Here is a 20,009-nt window from a genome sequence, read left to right as displayed (position 1 = left end):
TTGACTTGGATATTTGCAGTGACCATGGACAGTGGAGTCGTTGAGCAGGAAGATGCGGGGAAGAGAGGTGTTCTCTTTCTTGAGGTGGCGGGATAGAGATGGTCGTGAGTTCAGTCTTAGATTTGGGGAGCATAGGGTGCCTTTGAGATATCCACGCTGAGCAGACAGCTGTATAAACAGATTTACACAAAGCTCAAAGGTGATGTTTGAACTGACTCTTGGAAAAAAAAAGATCTCGTGGTTTCCAGGTGAACAGCAGCAGGGAAGGACATGAAGGCAGTCTGGTGTGGAGGGGAGAGTGGGGGTGGGGGCTGGAAAGAGCCCTGGTGTTAGGGGGCTGTGAACTGTTGTGGGGTTGAGAGCTGGGTGTGTGGCAAGGAGGGGAAAGGGGAGATGTGGGGTTGGCAGGTCTTGGGGAATCTTCTGTGCCATGTTAAGAAATTGGGACTTGATCCTGAAATGTATCAGCAGCGGCTGGAGGGCTTCTTAGCAATTGAGGGTTACAGTCAAGTTGATACTTGAGAAAGATCGCTGCCAGGAAAGGGAAGGATGGATTCGGTGAGTCATTCGTTCACGCGTGTGTCCCTGCCATGCCGTAGGTCCTGCTCTCTGTGCTCAACACTGTGTTAGATGCTGGGGAGGTGAAGCTCACGGCCGAGACCACGCTTGGTGTTGCTTGTCTGTGGGGGGAAGAGAGACCCACAAACATAAACTGACAATAAAACATGGTAATTGTAAGGAGACACAGGTACAGAGGGTATTGGGATGGAGGAAGGGGAGCTCACCTAGACTGTGTAGAGAGGAAGCTCCTAGGATGAAACTAGAAAAGTTGAAAGACACCGTCGAGGAAATGGGTGGTCACAGAAACTGCATCCCAGACAAAGGGATGGAAAGAACAAAATCATGGAGGGCCCAAGTAACACAGTGTGTTAGAAAACCACCGTTGGTTTGTTGCCAGAAGGCAAAGAGCAGAGGGAAAGTGGTGGAGAGTGAGGATGGGCCAGGACTTCCAGTGTCTGGAGACGAAGCAAAGAGCCGGGATAGGATCGACTTTGTCTTTTAGAATGATCGTTCTGGCAGCCGTGGGGAGAGTGGGTTTGTAGGCAAGAGCCGATGAAGCCCCCCTCATGATGAGAAATAACCCCACACCCCCCAGCCCTGAAACCTCATGGGAGAGGGACTGGGACTTCTTTACGTGCCTAAAGACCATTTGTGAAACACCCGCTGCTAATGTCTTACCTGGTCATGAAAGACTGAGGGCTTTCCCATCAAGAGTGAGAGGAGGGTGTCCACGCTTGCCGTTCTTACTAAATCTTGTGCAAGTGGTTCTAGCGGGATAATTGGGCTAGAAAATGAAACCAAAAGCATCTGGATTAGGAAGGGGAAGTAAAACTTACCGCAATTTGCAATAGCCTGCAGTAGTAGAAGTAGTTCACTAAAACGCTGTTGGAACCAGTAAGTTCAGTAAGGTTGCAAGATGTAGCAAAAGTCAGTTGTAGTTATAAACAATTAACATGAACAACCCAGAAATTAAGAATACAGTTCTTTTTCTGATGTCAAAAATAATAGGAATAAAACGCGCAAAAAGACGCAAGCCTTGTGTGATGGACACTGCAGAGCATCACAAGTTGCGGAGGACGTGAATAATGGGAAGGCATCCCGTGTCCGCGGATTGGAAGGCTTCTTGTGGTTGAGGTGGGCTTGCCGCCCAAACGGATTGACAGATTCCTTGCAGCCTCCATCAAAATCCCAGCTGGATTCTTCGCAGAAATCAAGCTGATTCTAAAATGCATGTTTTTCTGGCACGAGTTCCTGGGAGAGTGGCTTTGCTCAGACACGGCTGACTTAGTGAGGGGTTGACGGGTATGCGGCATGACGGGGTCTCGGGCCTCGTTTTAAGCCTCTGACCTATGTTCAGGAGGTAATCTTCATAAGGAGCCTGCGAGTCCCCGTTTGGTGGGTGAGGAGACGGGAGGGAACCAGCCCTAGGCCACGCGGCTGGAAGCAGGAGAACCAGGTTTCCGGTCCCATCAGTCTGGCCCCACAACCCACGGTCTTGACCCCCCACTGATTACTGCTGCTTTCCTCAGTGAGACCGAGCATACAGGAGCCAAGCCGGGCATCCTGAGCCGGAGGCCTCTGGACATGGAGGGTGGAGGTACTCAGTGGGCGGTTGGCTTCACATCTGGAAGTTGGGGAGGGGGCTCGGCTTCTGATGAGAGTCTGAGCACCATCGCCACGAAGGCAGTCGTCACCGTGGTTGGGAGGAGACAGCGAGAAGAGCGTGTAGCTGACGACAGACTTGTGTGTCACGGGAACCGAGAGACCAAAGGTCACGGGTTGAGTTGTGCTCTCTCAAAATTCGCATGTGGAGGCCCTACCCGCAGGCCCTCAGAATGGGACCTTATTTGGAGATGGTTTTTACAGAGACAGTCCAGTGAAAATGAGGTCATGAGGATGGGCCCCAGTTCAGTACGACTGCTGTCCTCATCTGAAAGGAAACTTGGAGACGGAGCCACTCACAGGGAGGATGCGTGTGAACGTGCAGGCGGCCGTCCACAAGCCCAGGAGAGGCCTCAGGAGGAGCCCAGCCTGTCGACACTTCCGTCTCAGACTTGGAGCCCCCAGGATCAGGAGGTGATGAGTCCCTGTTGTCTCAGCCACCTGGTTCTGGTACTTTGTTCTGGCAGCCCTAGCGGGCCAATGCAGGAAGGAAGAAGGATGGGCGACAGGAGGGATTGTCACCAGTCTCAGGCGCACAGAGGACAGAAGCCAGACCTGCCCACCGGGTGCCTGGGATCACGGCGTCCCCCTTGCAGGGCTGCTTGGTCGCTACTGTGGCCTGAGGCCACAGCCCCGTCCGAGTCCTGCTCCGACCCCTCCAGGGTGGGAGCAGCAGGGATCCCTCCCTCCCTGTGACTCCATCATTGGCTGTCCGTCTCGGCCCCTCCTAAGCTGTCCCCGTACAGTTGAGGTTTTGCAAACCAGACGTGGGAGTTACACGAGTCCTTGTTAAATGTCCTGCTGGCTTCGATGCCCCGCATCAGCCGGGACAAGCCGCTTACGGCGTCAGCTCTTCTGTCTTGCAGGTAAGCTTTCTCTGGAGACCCGTGGCGGCCCCAGAATGGAAAGGAATTTGCTTATTTTTTGTGTTGGTTTCAGTGACTGATGGAAGCAAGAAAACGCCTGTAGGAGGTAGGGCCCACAGGGCAGCAGCATAGGGTCGAGTCCCTGCCGTGCCCCCGGGGTCCTCGTGGAAAGTCTTTGTTCTCTTGGCTCCTGGGTCCCAGGACGGTCCCAGCAAGCTCCCCACCCCCCACTTTGTAGGCACCTCCTGTCCCCCCGCCCCTGAAACGTGGGCGTGGCTGGGTGTGGTCCTTCACCAGGTGGTCTTCGTGGATCGCAGTCTCTGTCTTGATGTTGTCGGCTCCTGGGACTAGTTCCTGCCTGCGGCTGTCAGTGGTCCAGCTCTAGCATCCCCTGCAGGTGACTCTTGGGTTTGGCTTTCCTCTGGTATACAACGGAGGTGGTAGTAATAACACACACGAGGGTGTTGAGACGATGAAAGGAGCTGGTACAAGTAGGGAATTCGGCAGTAGTGCCTGGAACACACACAGTCCTCAGGACGTGTTCTTGTTACTGTGACCTCTGTGCCCCCACCAGCACAGGCACGGGGCTGTCAGCAGAGACGTCCTGCCCTCGTGTCTCCCTGGCCCTCGCTAGGGCAGGGTGGGGCTGCTGGCGTTGGGCCCTGGCCGGGCAGCTCTCCCGTTATGTGTCATGTGGCCGGGAGCCTTTAGGAGTTTACAAAGTGTGGGACCTGAAATCTTACCTACATACGTGTGCACGCGTGTGCCCGCTGTACTGTAGCGTGCTCTCACGTTGGTTCCTCGGGGCTCATGCTGGCCCTTTGTGCCCTCTGTCACGCGGAGCCAACACTTGGATGAGGTGAGCACGGGATTCGCCGATCTTTGCCGGCCACCCTGGAAGAAGATGGTGTGTACCCATTTGAACCATCGCACGGCCCTCTGTGGTAGACCTTTGGTCCCCATTTCACAAGGGAACAATGTGACTGAAGCCCAGTCACTAATCCCGGAGAATGCTATTCCTCCCCCTCCACGGGTGCTGAGGAGCCTATGGTTACCAGCTGTCCCTGGTCTGCCCAGAACTGGCTCGTCCCCTGGGCCCTGCTGACTTCTGGCCGTTGGCGGAGACCCAGAGCGCTGGGGGGCAGTCCGCCTGACCACCCCGTGGCTCTGAGGAGTGTGAGGGGGATGGGACCTGCCCCCTGGATGGGGTCGTCACACGGTTTGTTACTTAGCTCCACCAGGCAGACGGGTTTAGTGCAGCGAAGTACAGACTGAGAACGTAGGAGATCTTCCCGTTCACCGTTGCTGCTGTAGATGCAGGGAACTTACCAAGAGAGCCGCTCCCAAGTGGGTTAGTTCCTCTGGGAAACCTAATCAATAGGACATGGCTGTAAATAGTATTTGTAAACCAGCAATTTGCAATCCTGATAAAATATGAACAGATTGCAACAATAGATAGAAAAACTGAGCACAAAATGAGAGTCACTCGACTCGTGTTGTTTATTGCATTGTTCATCTTGGGCTCAGAACTCAAGAATCTTGTGTGCCTTCGGTTGTAAGGTGAATATACATGGTGGTGGAGGGGAATCTCTAAATGAATTGCTTGAAGTTTTCTCTGAATTCCAGCAAGAGAACTGGAAAGGGTTTTTTGGAGGAGCTCCTGGGATTAGGGTCAGGGTCTGTGTGGACCTGAGGCTCTCCGTGAGACACCGTGACCGTGGGCCTTCGGGCACGCCGCTTGGGGTATTCTCACGGCCTGGAGCCCCGGTGGGGGCACTTTCTGGCCTGGTGGTACATTGAAAGTCTCCAGGCACTAAGAATGAGATGAGAAGTGGGCAGTTCTCCAGTTTCTTCTCATGTGGTGAGATAAGTAAACTGGGAGTTTTTTTTCCTCTGACCTCAAGAAACTTGGCATAGAAAACACTTTGGTGCAATACAGCTGACTCCAGAAGCCAGGTGTGTAAGTCAGGTGAAAATGTGGTTAATTGCCGTGATGGGTGAGCGGAAATGAATTTGGAAAGTACAGAATCATGAGTGAGGGAATCCATTTTATTAAATGGTCTAGAGCTATAAATACTAAATGCTGAGGGGCCTGTGACCCCCTCAAGCGGTCTGGGTATTTTGCTGCCTCCCTGCACACGCTCTCCTTGTTGTGTTGTTGTTGGCCTGGCCCACTTGAGAATGAGCTCCCGAGGGTGGGGCCTCGCTGTCTGGTTCATTGCTGTGCACCTGAGCCAGCATCTGGCCCACAGTAGAATCCCTGTGAATATTCCTGAATAAGTGAGTGAATGCGTGCCTGCCTTCCCCGTGGATGGAAAGTCCCACAGGAGAGGTTGTGTGTGCTTAGCAGCCTCCTACAGCCCCGGAGCCTCGTGGCGTTTGGCACCAGGGGTGAGCATCTGGGCCTGGAGGCCCGGGTGCCAACACCATGTGCTTTGCCTAGGCGATGGTGAGTCCCTTTGCCTATGTGTTGCCTCTTCTGCACATTCACTCTCCATGGCTTATTTTGAGAATCAAATGAAATAATACGTAAGAAGTGCTTTAAAAACCACGAGATGTTATTGGTGATTGAGCTGTGTGTGTGTCTGTCTACCTGCAGTTGGTGTAATTATGCTCGTTTAGGCCAGAGTGATGTTCAGGCTCAAGAAGAAAATAATACGGATAATGTTCATCAGCTCAGATTTATTCTCTGATTTGCCATCTTCTTGCTATGAAGTTATCAAGCTGTAGGTAAATATTAGGACTTTTAGGACACTAGGGGTTGAAACATTGCTTCTCTGACGCACCCAACTTGTCCTTACGATGTTACCCAGTGCAACTCAGCGTCTCCTGCAGTTATCCACGATGCCTTGCTGTCTCGTGCCCACAGTAAGGTGTCAGCTGAGACACTGAGTTGTTGGTGAGATGGGAACGTGTGTGTGTGTGTGCGTGCGCTAAGAGCACATGTGCTGCCCCCACTAAAGAAAATCATTCATGTAAACATACAGGGAATAAGAGGTGTGCGGCACGATGGTTGGCGTGGGGGAGGGACTCCCACGTTGTTGCCCCAGGAAGCACTTAGGCTTTGTTGGATTTTCTGCTTAAGTTCGTACTAAAGTGGGTATTGAGCTGTTGAACGTGGCAGGGTAGAGTAAAACACGGACTTGAGGAAAAGAGGCAGCCATACAGGAAGAAAAGAATAAATGCATGCTTGGACAGAAAGAGAACGAAACTTGCCCTTATCACGCACCTGTGTTACGTGATGGGTGATGTCGGTACTTGACTGGCTTGCTGGCCACAGTCATGCTGCAGGGTGACTGCGCTTGTACTCACTGTTCTCAGAACTGGGGCTCGTAGGTAATAAGTAGCTTGCCCGAGATTATAGCGTATGAATGACGGGGGTGGTTTCAGAGTGTGGTGTGGGTAACTCTAAGAAGCGTATTGGTTACTACTCATTATAAAGTAGAAGAGCCATAGTAATAGGTGAGAGCCATATCGTGAAGGTGGCTGTAACATTTTCGTAGGAAATTTAAAAGCTCAAAAGAATTATAAAGTGTCATAGTGTTATTTAAAAATAGTTTTAAGTACTTGTTGTTAGGAGCGTCTCTTTTACTGGAGATCCGCTGCCATGTAGAGTGGTCCAGTCGAAAGACGGGTGTATATATGCACAGCATCATGTGCAGAGACCTCCCCTCCTGTGGCCTCACGCGTGTCCCGAGGACACACGCTCCTGGACGTTGAGTGTGGGTATTGGCTCCTCCCTGAGCCCTACTTGGAACACGCTCTGATGGGAGCGGGTTGACGGGTGCCTGCTATGGCCTCTGTCACATGCACCTGTGGCCATCCAGCTGCTTCCTGCGTGGCAGCGTCGTGTGCTCTGTGCCCCAGGAGGCGGACAGAGTGCTCAGGACGTCCAGCACATAGAAGAATTGAGTCGCTGGTGAATTTACTAAATACATCCTCATAAATTCCTTAAATATGTCACATTTCCCGGTACTTTCTAAAAAAAGAAAAGCTGGTTTTGAAAATTCAACTATTCTATGAATTTTAGTGCACACTGTCCCATTTTCCGTAGTAGGTAGTGGCTTTAAGTGACGTTCTCAGCAAAAGAAACAGTGAGGACGGAGTTAAAAGGGAGTTGGAAAGGAGTTGCAGCCAAGACGGCCCTGTGAGGTCCTGCTTTGTCTTGTCCTTGCCGGCAAAAGGGCTTAGGCAATAACAGAAAAGATTGAAAAGGAGAAAACCAGAAATACTGCTGTGAGTTAAAAAAAAAAAAAATTGGGTAAACATTCCATGAACTGGAAAAAAAAAAATATGAAGCAGCTTTCTGGGTTCTGGGTCCAAAAGGTTTGTTGGTGACTACGATTTTAGCACAAAGCAAAAAACTCAAATAAAACATCAGCAAATCTAATTCTGATGGCTCTGAAAGGAATAATATGTCACAACCACGTAGATGTTATCTTAAAAATGCGTGCATGGATGGTTCTAAGAAATTCTCTGTGTGGCATATCATACTAACAATTTAAGGAAAAGTACAAAAATTTAATAAAGAAAAAATAAAACTCAACATACATTCAATATAGCTCTTCATAAACTAAGACTGTGAGGCAGTATTAGCTTAATTGTTTGTGAAACATCTAGAAGAAACAACCTGTTTAAAGGTGACACCCTAGACAGATTATCTTCTTAAGTTAGGAGGAAGACCAGGATGTCTGCTGTCACTGCTTCTACTCAGAATTCTCTCAGTTCTGGCTAACGTGATAAGAAAAGATGAAACACGTAAGAGGTATGCGAATTATAATGGAAGAAACCAAACTGCATATGGTGGGCTCGTCTACGTGGAAAATTCCAGAGGCTATGGACAGACTGTTAGAATGAGAGAGTTCAAGTTTTCTTGATTTAAGATAAAAAAAATAGCATATCTCTGTACCAAATGCTAATTAGAAAATACAGTTTAAAATAATTCCATTCAGAGGGGCGCCTGACTCTTGTTTTTGGCTGAAGTGATGATTTCACAGTCCGTGGGTTCGAGTCCCACACCGGGCTCTGTGCTGATGGCAAGGATCCTGCTTGGGATTCTCTCTGCCCCTCCTCTGCTCTTCTCTCTCTCTCTCTCTCTCAAAATAAATAAATAAAGTTAAAAAAATCTTATTAAAAAAAACACTCCCATTCACAGTAGTGACTACTACTCTATTACCCTGAAAAAAAATCCAGCAATGTATGTCAGACCTTCATGAAGAAATTCCTAAAACGTGCAAGGAGATGTGAAAAAGTAGCAAATGATACACCATACTTGTGTGTAAGAAGACTCAGTCTTGTGCGGATGTCTGCTTATTCCCGGATCTGCGAAGTACCTGTAATTCCTGGAAAAATTCCAACAGGAGTTGTAAAATCAGCTTGATGTACTAATGTTAAAGTTCATATAGAAGAAGGAGCCAAGGGGAGCCAAGAAGAAAGTGACCAAGTTGAGGAGTCCTGCCCTGTGAGATAGTAAGACTTATAAAGCAAGACTAATTAAAAGAGACTCATAAATATACAGGGACAGCTAGACAGATGGAAAGGAATAGAAAGCCCTAAGTCAGATCTGTACATACAGGGAAGTTTGATGTGCCCTATTTCATCAATTCTATGAAATAACGTTGTTGTATCTCCGAAATACAGTTTCATCTTATTTATGATGTCTTATAATTGTTGTCAGCCAGATGGCAGACCTAACATGGTTTTATAAAAACCTTAGGATGAGAATTTTAGAACTGATAGAATGTGGAATGGTGGGGAGATGTTATACATCGGTGGGAAAAAGTAAGGACTTTTCATACACGGTGCTGGCATGGTTGGTTATGTACAGGGGAAAAACCCAGGAATGCCACAAGCAAGATCAGTATTAGATAGCAGAAATACCCCGGTATGAAAAAGCAACATGTTTGCAACCTTAGAAGATGGTACAGGAGACCCTCTCAGCGACCCAGGGGCGGGCCGGGCTGCCCAGGCTGGGCATACAGAGAACAAACCGGAAAGAAAGAGGCTGACAAGCTTGATTTGATCACATCACACTTGTACACAATTCTGCAAAGGAGACTGGGAACAAAATTTAAATCTAAGTCACATGTATATCATGACATTTTGTGCATCGTTAGGTATATATGACATATCCCAAATAATGCGAAAGTTAGGACAGAGGCAGAGAGAACCCACGGGAAGGGAGATGTGATCAGCACGCTTACCCAGCAAAGGACTAGACTGTGCACGGGATTCTCACTCCTACTCGCATCTGGAAGCAGAAGTTAGGGAAATGGGCTGTGGAGCCCAGTAGGCCTCTTCCAGAAGAGGACGTCTCAGCTGGCACGGCCACGTCTGTGTTCCTGTGTGGCCCCGCCCGGTGATTGAACACTGTTAGGAACGCTCTTGTAAATAGCAGTTGAGGAAGTGCATACTGATGCGGAGTAGCAGCTCCCGGTCCAACCCGCTCTCCTGCTTTGCAGTCCCCCCAGGGCTCCGCGCCCTCCTGCCGCTAGCTTCATCATCTGCCTTGGTTTTGCGTGTTGCCTGCTCTCCAAAAGGGCAGTGCTGGTTTTGTAGGCTCGCTCCCTGCTGCGTCTTCATCGTGTTTAGCACAGTGATTGGCACATAATCTTTTTTTTTTTTAAGTTTATTTTATTTTGAGAGAGACAGCTCGAGCAGGGGAGGGGTGGGGAGAGAATTCCAAGCAGGCTCTGCACCGACAGCATGGAGTCCAGTGCAGGGCTTGAACTCCCGAACCGTGGGGTCGTGATGTGAGCTGAAATCAAGAGTCCACACTTAACCGACTGAGCCACCCGGTGCCCCATGCACATAATAGTTTCAGTGTTTTAGTGGATGGGTGGACAGGCGGAGGGGACAGGTACAGTTTCACATGTATAAAGTCTGTACTTACTGGAATGGGAATTAACAAAGTCTGTGGTACCAGAAATGGCAAGGACGCAGCAAAACAGGAACTCTTAAGGAGTTCTGGCCAAAGTACAGATCTGTGCAGCCATTTGGCACTTGGAGTAAAATCGAGGCTGGGCGTGCCGTTTGGCCTCTCCCCCCCACCCCCCACCCCTTCGACAAGGCATCAGAGGAGCTCTTGGGCAGGGGCCAGCACAGGCTGCTCCCTCCCACACTGCTGGGACGGTGGCCACTGAAAGAACCTGACTGTTGATGGGGACTCGCGAGGAAAATGCGGTAAATCTATGCACTGCCCCGTGCCGCGGTAGTCAGGATCACAGACTTATCAATGTGGTGAAATCTTGAAATGATCGCTTACTGAGTGAAACAAGAAGTTTCAGAATAAAGTGATTAGTAGGACTATGTCTCCATCATTTCAAAACCTGCAGAATGCTTCCATACACGTAACAAGCCTACAAAAACATATGTGCGTAACATACACCAATTTCAGGATGATGGTTATGTCTGAGGAAGAAGGCAGGGGCACTTAGGGGCTCTGTCTAGCTATGTAAACAGAAAAAAGTGAAGATTTATTATGGCCATGTGGGTTTGGGTCCACGCCCCTCAGCTCCTGGATTCTTAACATTTTACCAAGTTGCCTGTCTTTCCTCCAAGGACATGTAACATTAAAGGTACAGTTGTCTCAGCCTGTCTGGTTGGTTATTGGTTGGTTTGTTCTGGAGATAGGGCAGGTGGGAGGGGCATGCCTGGAAGAGTGTGTGTGTGTGTGTGAAGCACGTACAGGCACAGTGCACAGGATCGGGAACTACCATGTTCCCAATGGCACACACGTGTTCCTGTCAAGTTCATCCATGGAGTCGGGGAGAGCTACGTAAATCCTACACTCCCATCTGAATTCCTGCAGTAACTTACTTTGGTGCTGAGGTTTCAGAAGACTTGGTCCTTCATGGTTTACCTCCTCCCTTAGAATTTCCTTGTAATAAGGAGAGGGATGCGAGCTCACTGTATTTTCTGCCCAGTGGAGGGGCAGGTTGAAGGGATCGTAAGGTCCTTCCATAGATGGGAAAAGCTGGCACAAATATCGTGCCTTTCACATCCATTGGTAGAAAGCCCCCTGCCCAAGTCCAGGACATTTTCTCCAAGAGGCAGGTGGTAGGGAAGAGAAGGCTGCTGCCTGTACCGGTCAGTGTCTTAGCAGGCACAGCAGGAAGGGACAGGTGTGCAGGCACAGCACTGAGCAAAGGACAACCATGGGAATCTGCCAGCCTCTCTAGACCTGAGGGAGTGAGGGCCCTGGCTGGTGTTACCAGAGCTTCTGAGTGCTGGAGCCATGGAAGCATGGCTGGACAGGGCCATGGGCATGGGGAGACCCGGCCCCACTGTGCTGTGGCAGAGGGGGAGCGGGGGACACATACCCTGGGCTCCCCTCCTAACACCCTTCCATCCTGCCATTCCTCCATTGGCTGACCCCAACCAGAGAGAACCAGGGAGTAATACAGCCCAAGGGTCATCTGTCACACAGGCCACAGGGTGAGCCAGATAGGTGTGTCAGAGGTTCCAGCACTTTGTGTGTTTCGTACATTCTTCACATCGCCTCCATGAGGTAGATCCTGTCGTCTCCGTTTTAAGAGCAGAAACAGAGGCTTAGGTGTGAGGTAGATGAAAACACTGTACTGAAACCTGAGCTTGGTCTCTGGCTTGTGACTGACTCGGGGCACTGGGACCGCAGCGGGCCCTCTGGTCCAGGCTCTGTGCTGGGATATGGTTTTCTTGGAGGTCTGTGGCATATATAGGTGCCCCTCTGTTGCTGTGAATAGAGTTTTTCCTTGTCCTATCACTTTGTCGCACATGTCCTTTAGGGCTCTAGATACAGCATTGCTTCACCTCTGACTGATGGAATGATGGAGGGATTGTGACGGATGAGACCAGAGCAGGAGGTCCCACATCTGGGTCTGGGTAGCCGTTCTATTCTGTATTTGTTCCTGGGGCCCTGGATGGAGCTGTGGTTGCTTTTATACTGGGCACGTGCTCTTTGGACGCATAGCTTGGGTCTTGTGGGCCCTGCCTTCCAGAGGGTTCTACTCCGTGGGAACAGGCAGGAGCAGGAGGAGAGCACACAAGCTGAGTGCTGCCAGGCACTCTCCTGTTTTCCTCCTCCAGCAGCCCTCCGATGCAGGCATTTATCATCCCTCTTTATAAATGAAGAGAGGGAGGTTTGGAGAGGCTGATCTATTTATGCCAGTAAACTAAGAACATGGCTAAGCTGGAATTCAAGACTGCAGCTCTCTGGCTCTGAGTCCCCTGCTCCTCTGCAGGAAATAACCATACGTTTATCCACCTGTACAGGGATACAGATGTGCCCGCAGGTGGGGCCAGTAGAGGAGGATAGGACACTGCACTGAAGAAGTGGCCTCTAACCCAGGTGGGGAGCAGGAGCAGGGATGGGACACTCGCTTTCTTGGAGCCGCTGTCCACCCTGGCCTGTCCCCCGCGTGTGGTCACTGCAGGGGCACCTTTCCCAGTGAGCCTGACGCACGGTGCCCGACGGGGGTTTGCTCTGCCGTGCGGGGTGCATGGGCAGTGACTCGAGGCAACTGTGGCAGCAGGACCCCCCAAAAGGCTGCCCTTTGTGTTTTGGGGGCTCCATTTTTGGAATATTACAGTGAAAGAGAAAGGTCATAAAATGTCACATAGTCTATTGTGCGCTTTCAACATTCATTCCTTGGCACTTGGAAAAAAGAAAATGAGAAATCATCCCGTGCGTGTGTGAAAGTGTGCACGAGACGCAGTGTTTCTGAGGACACGTCTTCAAATGCAAGCGTGTGGGTCTATTTTTAGGCATCCTTTCTCCCAACAGTGCTGTTTAAAGATTCAGCTCAGGCTGCTAATAGGTATATTTATAACCATTCTGTCAAGGGCCCCAGCATGAATGCTGCTGCCGAGGATGCTATTCTTGGAGGCGGTTGCCATGGTTACCATTAACCCTTTGCCTCAGAAGAGTCTATCTGTCGGGATGCTTTGTTCCCCTAGGGCGCCCAGTAGCATTCAGATGCATACATGTACTCTGAAATGGAAGCGAAAAAATGGAGTGTGTTTAATGCTTAAACAGTGAATAAACTCCATAAATGAATGGGCAGCACGGGTAATAGAAGTAGAGGTTCCTCCTTGCCCTTAAAAAATAGAAAAATAAAGTTAGCTTTGTAGCCACTGCTCAGCACTGCTGTGCAAAAATCATGCTTTCAATGTGAATATAGACTCACCGGCTAGGAGAGAGGGCTCAGTCCCATAAGATACATTGTTCCTGCCGTACTCTGCCTAGGATTTCTCCAGCTTGGCAGCTTACTGGTTTAAGAAATCTAATCTCTTGATTGTTCTCTCCTGAATGGAGCACTCCTCCAGCGAGCTCTGAATCTGGTGTCCCTTAGGGTGTAGATTCAGTCCTGATTTACCTACGTGGACTTCCGGGTCATGAGTTCAAAATAAGTAGATACAGTCCAGTAAGTAGGCATACCCCCCGTTTTTAAGGAGCCATGGTTGGTTCTTCCACCCACAAGTAGCTTATAGTTGCAGGAGGAATGAAGCATTCTACAATGTAGAACAAAATCAGCATTAGAAAAAAAAAAGCAGCACAAATATTTTCTGGAAACCTCGAAACGCTGCCACTTGGGCTGATGGTCGGTATTGATTTTGGTTCGCATAATGGAGAAAGATTGCTGGCTGAGGAGGGCCTGGCCGTGGGTGGCCTGTGGGCAGGGGCTGTGGCGTGAGACGCCTTGGCAGGACGTCGTGGGGTCTCCCTGAGGAAGGCTGAGGGACTGGTGTTGTCTGAGGAGCCCCTGAAGGTTGTGAGAGGTGTGGACTTGGTCTGACTTGAGTTTTATGAAGGCAGCTATGTGGGTAATGTGGCGAGGTATCGGAGGGAGCAGGATAGCGGAGTGTGAGCTATTTCTGGGTGGAATTTTGAAATGCACAGATTCTTTTTCTTAATTGGTATATAAGAGCATTGCTTGTTGAATTGAATTATCTTTCATTCACTGATTGAGATTTATGCAAGAGACATTTTTATGCTCCTGTTAAATGCCAGATAAAATGCCAGGCGTACTGGAGGAAGCAAGGCATTAAGTGTATGGGGTCCCCCCCCCCCCCAATAGGAAAAGAGAGATGATCCTGGCTATTTAGAACACAGGACTTGGTTAGAAGACTGAAGTGAATGGTCTATTTGAACAAGGTAAAATACAAGATATAAACATGATGCGTGGTTTAAGGATACAGTGAAAGGGTCATTGCTGGGAGTCAGAAGGTATGAATTCCTGGTCCAGCTCCTTGGCTTTGATTTCCTCATGTGTGAAATGAAGAGGGAGGAGGGAACAGTGCTAGGTTCAGCCCTCCTCCCTCTGTGCCCACCCCTCCCTGCCCAGCTCAGTGCTGGCCACCTGCCCCCCCCCCCCCCACGGGCACCCCCTTGTGGCGCCCACGCGGGGTGTGGTCTGATTCCTACTTTCCTTCCCTGCCTGTGTCACACACTCTCTTCCTCTCCATCTCCTCTCCCTCTCCCACTCCCCTCCACCCCCAGCATCAGCCTGTAAGCTCCTGAAGGGCAGGAACTGATCTTAGTTCTTGGTTTATTCCCTGTCCTCACAGTGAACAGAGCTTGGCTCACAGTAGGTACTGGTGAGTGTTGAATGAATAAAAGAAAACTGAGAGATTAATGGCTTTTTGATAGAGTGGGTTTTTAAAATTTTATTAGGAATTATTTGAGCTATAACAGAAAGGTATAAAGAATAATTTAGTGATCAGTCCTGAATCTACTGCCCAGCTAAAGGGCTGGGTTCCTTTGATGCTTCTGTGTAGGAAGTCCCCCTCAGAGCCTTGCCCCCTCCACAGAGGGAACCACGGTGCCCAGTTGGATGTTTATCATTGCCATGTGTTTCTCTATACTCCCATCAAGAAGCTACCCCTCAGCAGTAATTAGTATTAATTTGCATATTTTCACCTTTTTATCAATTGCATGTGTATTGGAGTAGAATGTAGGGACCAGCTTGCAGGGCAGTGTCAGACACATATGTGGAGAGGCGCCTTGAGTCTTGGAACTTAAGGCACGTTGAAGGGGACAGGCCGGCAAAGGGAACACAGCCCAATGTGGGCATCCAGAACCAGGAGAGATCACACGTGTCCCGGTGACTGAAATATTGATGGCTCCTTTCCTTGTTGGTGGACCCTGTGGTACAAGGCACCATGACGTTCATGTTTTGCTTTTATGTGTATTTGAGAAAACATCATGGCAGACACTGTCCTAACTCTCTAAGTGAGGAAGAATACCTGGGAATATAACAATGGAGGAATTTCATCAACTACACTTGAACATTTTAGAAAACCATGATTTCCTGAGATACTGAAGAAATAAATTCTGGGCCTGGGCACCAACGTTGAAACATAACGGTGTGAGCTCCACACACTTGTGTTTATTTGTTAAAAAAACAAAACAACAACCCAAAAAACAATTAGGTAAGACTTTGCCATCTTTTTTTAATCACAAGAAAAATGAGCATATGGCCCAGTAAGTCTTGTCATTGGGTATGCCAGTGGATTGCTGCCAATCAGATACCAGCTATGGATTACAAACCTCTGGAGAATCTCGAGAAAGCAGAAAAATACAATGTTTTCTCAAAAATGCTTTATTTAATGGGGAAAAAAAAAACCCAGATGTGCCATGAGACGGATTTCCACTCTCTTGTTGAGAGGATTGCCAAGCTGGTTTGCTGTCAGTTGCCCAGGAAGAAAGTAACCAAATTGGTAAGCAGATGAAACCAGGAGGAATATTCAGGAACATTCTAGCACCTTACGATGGTGTATATACATCAGAAGTGTATCTCTGAATAAAGATGTCTTAAAAAAGTGCCGTGTAGTTGGTAAGGGGACTACGCTGTCCATCCATAGTTGGGATTCTGTACTTTTTTGTATCAGTTTGGTTACCCATTTCAAGGTGGCTTTAAAACCAGGTCAAGGTTGGGTGCGCCTTCTTTTTGGGGCAGTTTGGGGGCTAACTGGTTCATCTGGTGTTGAAGCAGAGAACCAGCGGGAGGTGCCTGGCACAGTCTGCTGGCGGCTTAAAGAAGCTTTTGCTTCACTCGGTGTATCTTAACGCCAGCTCTGTCATGGTTGGGGGGCCTCCTGACATTTCAGACGTGGACAGGAGAGACGTGGAGTCAGTGTTTAAATTAGCTGAAAGAACAGCCTAAGCGGAAAAACCTCGCTGGAACAAGCAGGGACCCATGGGATGAGGCAGGTACACCCCTGGGGAGATGCCCTTGGCCACTGTCTTACGGCCCGGGGTCCTTGGGGGTGGGGCAGCCCGCCGTGTTTCGCCCATTCTTTCACTCCCACATCTGAGGATGCGCGTCTTCACTCCATTTCAGCATCCGTAAAGCAGAGGCAACGAGAGTCCTGACAAGGACTGCAAGAGAAACTCTGAGAAAAGCACTCAGTGTCGTGTCTGCCCCTCGTTTAGGGCTCCTGTAGTTTATTCATGGCTCCGTCTGGCCTGCTCTCGTACAGGGGGTGCAGAGCAGAACAAAGGCAGGTTATGGTCTGCTTCCAAGGAGCATATGGTCTGGTTACGTCGTGAATCGACAGAGGATTACTGATGTCCACAGTAGAGTGAAAATATCACATAGGCTGTATTGTGGAAAAGCCCTTGGTCTCCCTCCTGGTTACCGTTCGAGGGAGGCCACACGTCACGATGGCTTGAGGCTCAGGTGCACATCTGGAAAATGAAGATGGTTCCCAGCCAGCAGGGTCAGTGGGCAGGTTTCAGTGAGATCATGCATGCATGCCCTCTACTCAACCTGGCACTGTCCCATAATATTTGCTCAGTAAATGGTGGCTGGTTTTCATGAAGTTTTTATTGAATTAAAGTCAGAAAAATGCATAAATCGTAATACAGCTTAATGAAATATTGACTACCCTGTGTACCTGTGAAATTTTGAATCCTCTCGTGTAACCACTTCTCAGGTTGGAAATAGAACACTAGCGGTGTCCCTGCTCATTCACTGTCCCTCGTCCTTCCCCAGAGTCTAATACCATTGATTATATTGCCTGTTTTTGAACTTGACATAAACGACTTTGTACCATCTGTACTTTCTTGTGTCTGGCTTTTCAATGACCTCCACGTGGTCATGTGGGGCCGGAGTCAGTTAATTTTCCACTGGGGTACAGTATTCTATTGTATGGATACACCCCAACTTACTCTGCTGATAGACCATTGGGTTCTTTTCTGTTTGGGGCTATTCTGTAAGAATACTGGATGATATTGCTATCTGTGTCTTTTTTTTTTTTTATGATTTATTTATTTGTTTTTAAGAGAGCGTAAGTGGGGAAGGGGCAGAGAGAGAGGGGGGGACAGAAGGTCTAAAGCAGGCTCTGTGCTGACAATAGCCTGATGCAGGGTTTGAACCCACGAGCCGAGCCGTGAGATCATGACCTGAGCCGAAGTCTGACGCTCAACCGACTCAACCACCCAGGCGCCCTGTATGTGTCTTTTCGATGCACGTGATTACGTGGTTCTGTTGGATGTAACCCTAAGAGTGGATATGCTGGATCATAAGCCCTGTAGCCATTTCTAAGAACAATTCTTACGAGCACAGTGTAGAAAAGGTGAAATGGGTGCAAGGAGGGGAGAGGACCTGGCCCTCCCAGGAAGGACAGTTTAAAGGGCTATTTCAAGAATCTGAAAGGGCCATCCAGTGGGAGTGGGAGCAGTGTCCCAGCAGAGGGACTAGGAGTTACAGGTGCCCACTGTGCCTTAACTTGTCATCCACCCTTGGACTCCTGAGCTTAGGATGCTTTAGCTGTGCCCTTCTTTGTTTCCGAAACGTTTTATTCGGCTGCCCTTTCTAGAATGGGCATGTCGTGGACTTCTGACTCAAGAGTTCCCAGATAGCCTGCCTGGCCTCTTGGAGTCCGGGGTTCATCCGTCAGGTGTCTTAACTTGGAGTGAGCACAGACCGTGTGCTGTGCCAGCCCAGCGAGGCCCGTGTGGTGCTGTGTGCTTGGCTGCCTCCGACAGTGCACCTGGCTCAGGGCCCCAGGTGGAGACAACCGGCCGTGGATCCGGTGGACTCTGCCACTGTGGATTGAAAGCCAGTACGTAATTCCCCTTTCCTTCCTTAGGATTTTTATTTTGTCTCCGAACCACTTGTCTCTGTCTCATTGAGGGAGAGCCCACGAGATCCACTCCTGTCTTTATGTATCTCTGCTCGCTTAGACTCTGAGGGGACAAGGCACAGTGTGCTCATGGTTCTGAGCTGCTGTTCCCACACAGTGTTGGCTGGGGGAGAGGAACAGTCTCTCTAGACCTGCAGGATCCGTCAGGCCCGAACTGGAAATTACTATTAATTCCAGCAAGCACGTAGAGGAGCCTGGAGCTGTCCTGGGAGAACATCACACAGACCACAGAGATTCAGAAAGGGGCTTTAGGGCTTCCTTTTGGCCTCTCGCAAGTCCTTCTTACCAAAACTCCGAGCAGACAGAATGTGTCAGGACACGGTGCCCGATGCAGACTTGAGTGTTCCCCGGTGATTAGCTATTTTAATTATTCCGTTAATGATAGTATTATTGCCATGTACGTTCCAGGATTTCATGGAGTTTTGGTGATATCTCCCGATAGGCTTAAGAGCACAGATTTCGGAATCAGACGTACCTGGATTTGGATGTCGACTTAGTTACTATCTTAGACAAAATGTATAATGTCACCAAGCCTCAGTTTTTCATATAGAAAGTGGGGATGCTAATATTTACTTCATAGGATCATAAATGAAATACTGAAGTGTGAAGCAGGTGTTTGCTCCGAATCATCTGAGGGTGGTGGTCAACGTTTACTGATCAGCAGGTCTGGGCTGGGGCCCGGCTAATGAACCTGCCCTTAGAATCGGCTCTCCGGCACGTCGCTGCTGCTCCTGGGCTGCAGAGGGCGCCTTCAGTAGCATGAGATGAGGAGCACGGCCAGGAAGTGTGTGTGAGCACCTGGGGATGATGTGCCGCCCTTCAGGTTGGGCGTGGACCCCCACTCTTCACTGCTGCACCCTCTGTCAGTGTAGACCCTATGCTCTAGGCTGCTTTGCTCTGCAAAGTTGTACCTGGGGTCCTGGTGTGGACCCTGCATGCTGCAAGGCTTGGTCCCAGCGTGAGTCCTGCGCTCCCGCCTGGGGGACCCGGCGCTCTATACCCTGGGTCCAAGTGTGACCCCCACACTCCCCACTCCTGCGTCCCAGGTCAGAGTGTACTGTGCCCTGGGTCCAAGTGTGGATCCTGCTCGTGCATGGTCACAGCTTGGGTCCGAGTGTGAATGCTGCACACTGTGCCCCGGCTCCGAGTGTGGCCCCCACGCTGCTTACTACTACGTCCCGTCCCAGTGTGGACCCTGCGCTCTGCCCTGCTGCACTCAGGGTCCGAGTGTGGACTGCGTGCACTGCCCCCTTGAGCTCCTGGTGGCCCTGTTGACCCTGCATCAACACCTCTGGAACTCGGACCTGGCTGTAGACCCAGAGCTCTGCCCACTCTCTGACTGTGCTCCCTGACTGTGAATGTGTGCTCCCTGCAGCTCCATGGGCTCCTCTCTCCATCTCCACGCTCGGGGAACTACCCACCCTTCTAGACCCAACTCGCACACTGTTTCTCCCTGAGCCTTGGCTCTCTGCCCCTGCGCTCTCCCCTGGAGTGCCTTCTTCCTTTCCGGCTGCTGTTAATGGCCCTGACCCCAGGCTTGAAGTTCCTGGAGGACCCATCAGAGTTGGTGATTCATTTTACTTCTTCCCAAGGTGTCTCACAGTTCCTTGCGCGTAAATAAAGAACAATAAATGTATGTTTGTGCTCAGTAAGGAGCCAAGATGACAGAATTCTGCCACCCCCACTGGGCAGCCCCTCGCCTCCTCCTGGCCCCTGCTGGTCATCTGGTTTTGTGCAGCTTTGCTTGTTCTGGCTGGAACCTGTTTTATCCAGGGCAGGTCCTGACCATTT

General features: G+C 49.8%; 1 protein-coding gene across 4 annotated transcripts in view; it reads left to right on the top strand.

Annotated features, from left to right (window-relative positions):
- The window catches only part of TRAPPC9 (trafficking protein particle complex subunit 9), a 570,461-nt gene that overhangs the window by 246,843 nt on the left and 303,609 nt on the right, over window positions 1-20,009 (top strand). The gene's annotated exons all lie outside the window — the stretch shown is intronic.

The sequence above is a fragment of the Panthera leo genome, chromosome F2 (genome assembly GCF_018350215.1).
Source record: "Panthera leo isolate Ple1 chromosome F2, P.leo_Ple1_pat1.1, whole genome shotgun sequence".
Classification (NCBI taxonomy): domain Eukaryota; kingdom Metazoa; phylum Chordata; class Mammalia; order Carnivora; family Felidae; genus Panthera; species Panthera leo.
This window is presented reverse-complemented; position numbering and strand designations above follow the sequence as displayed.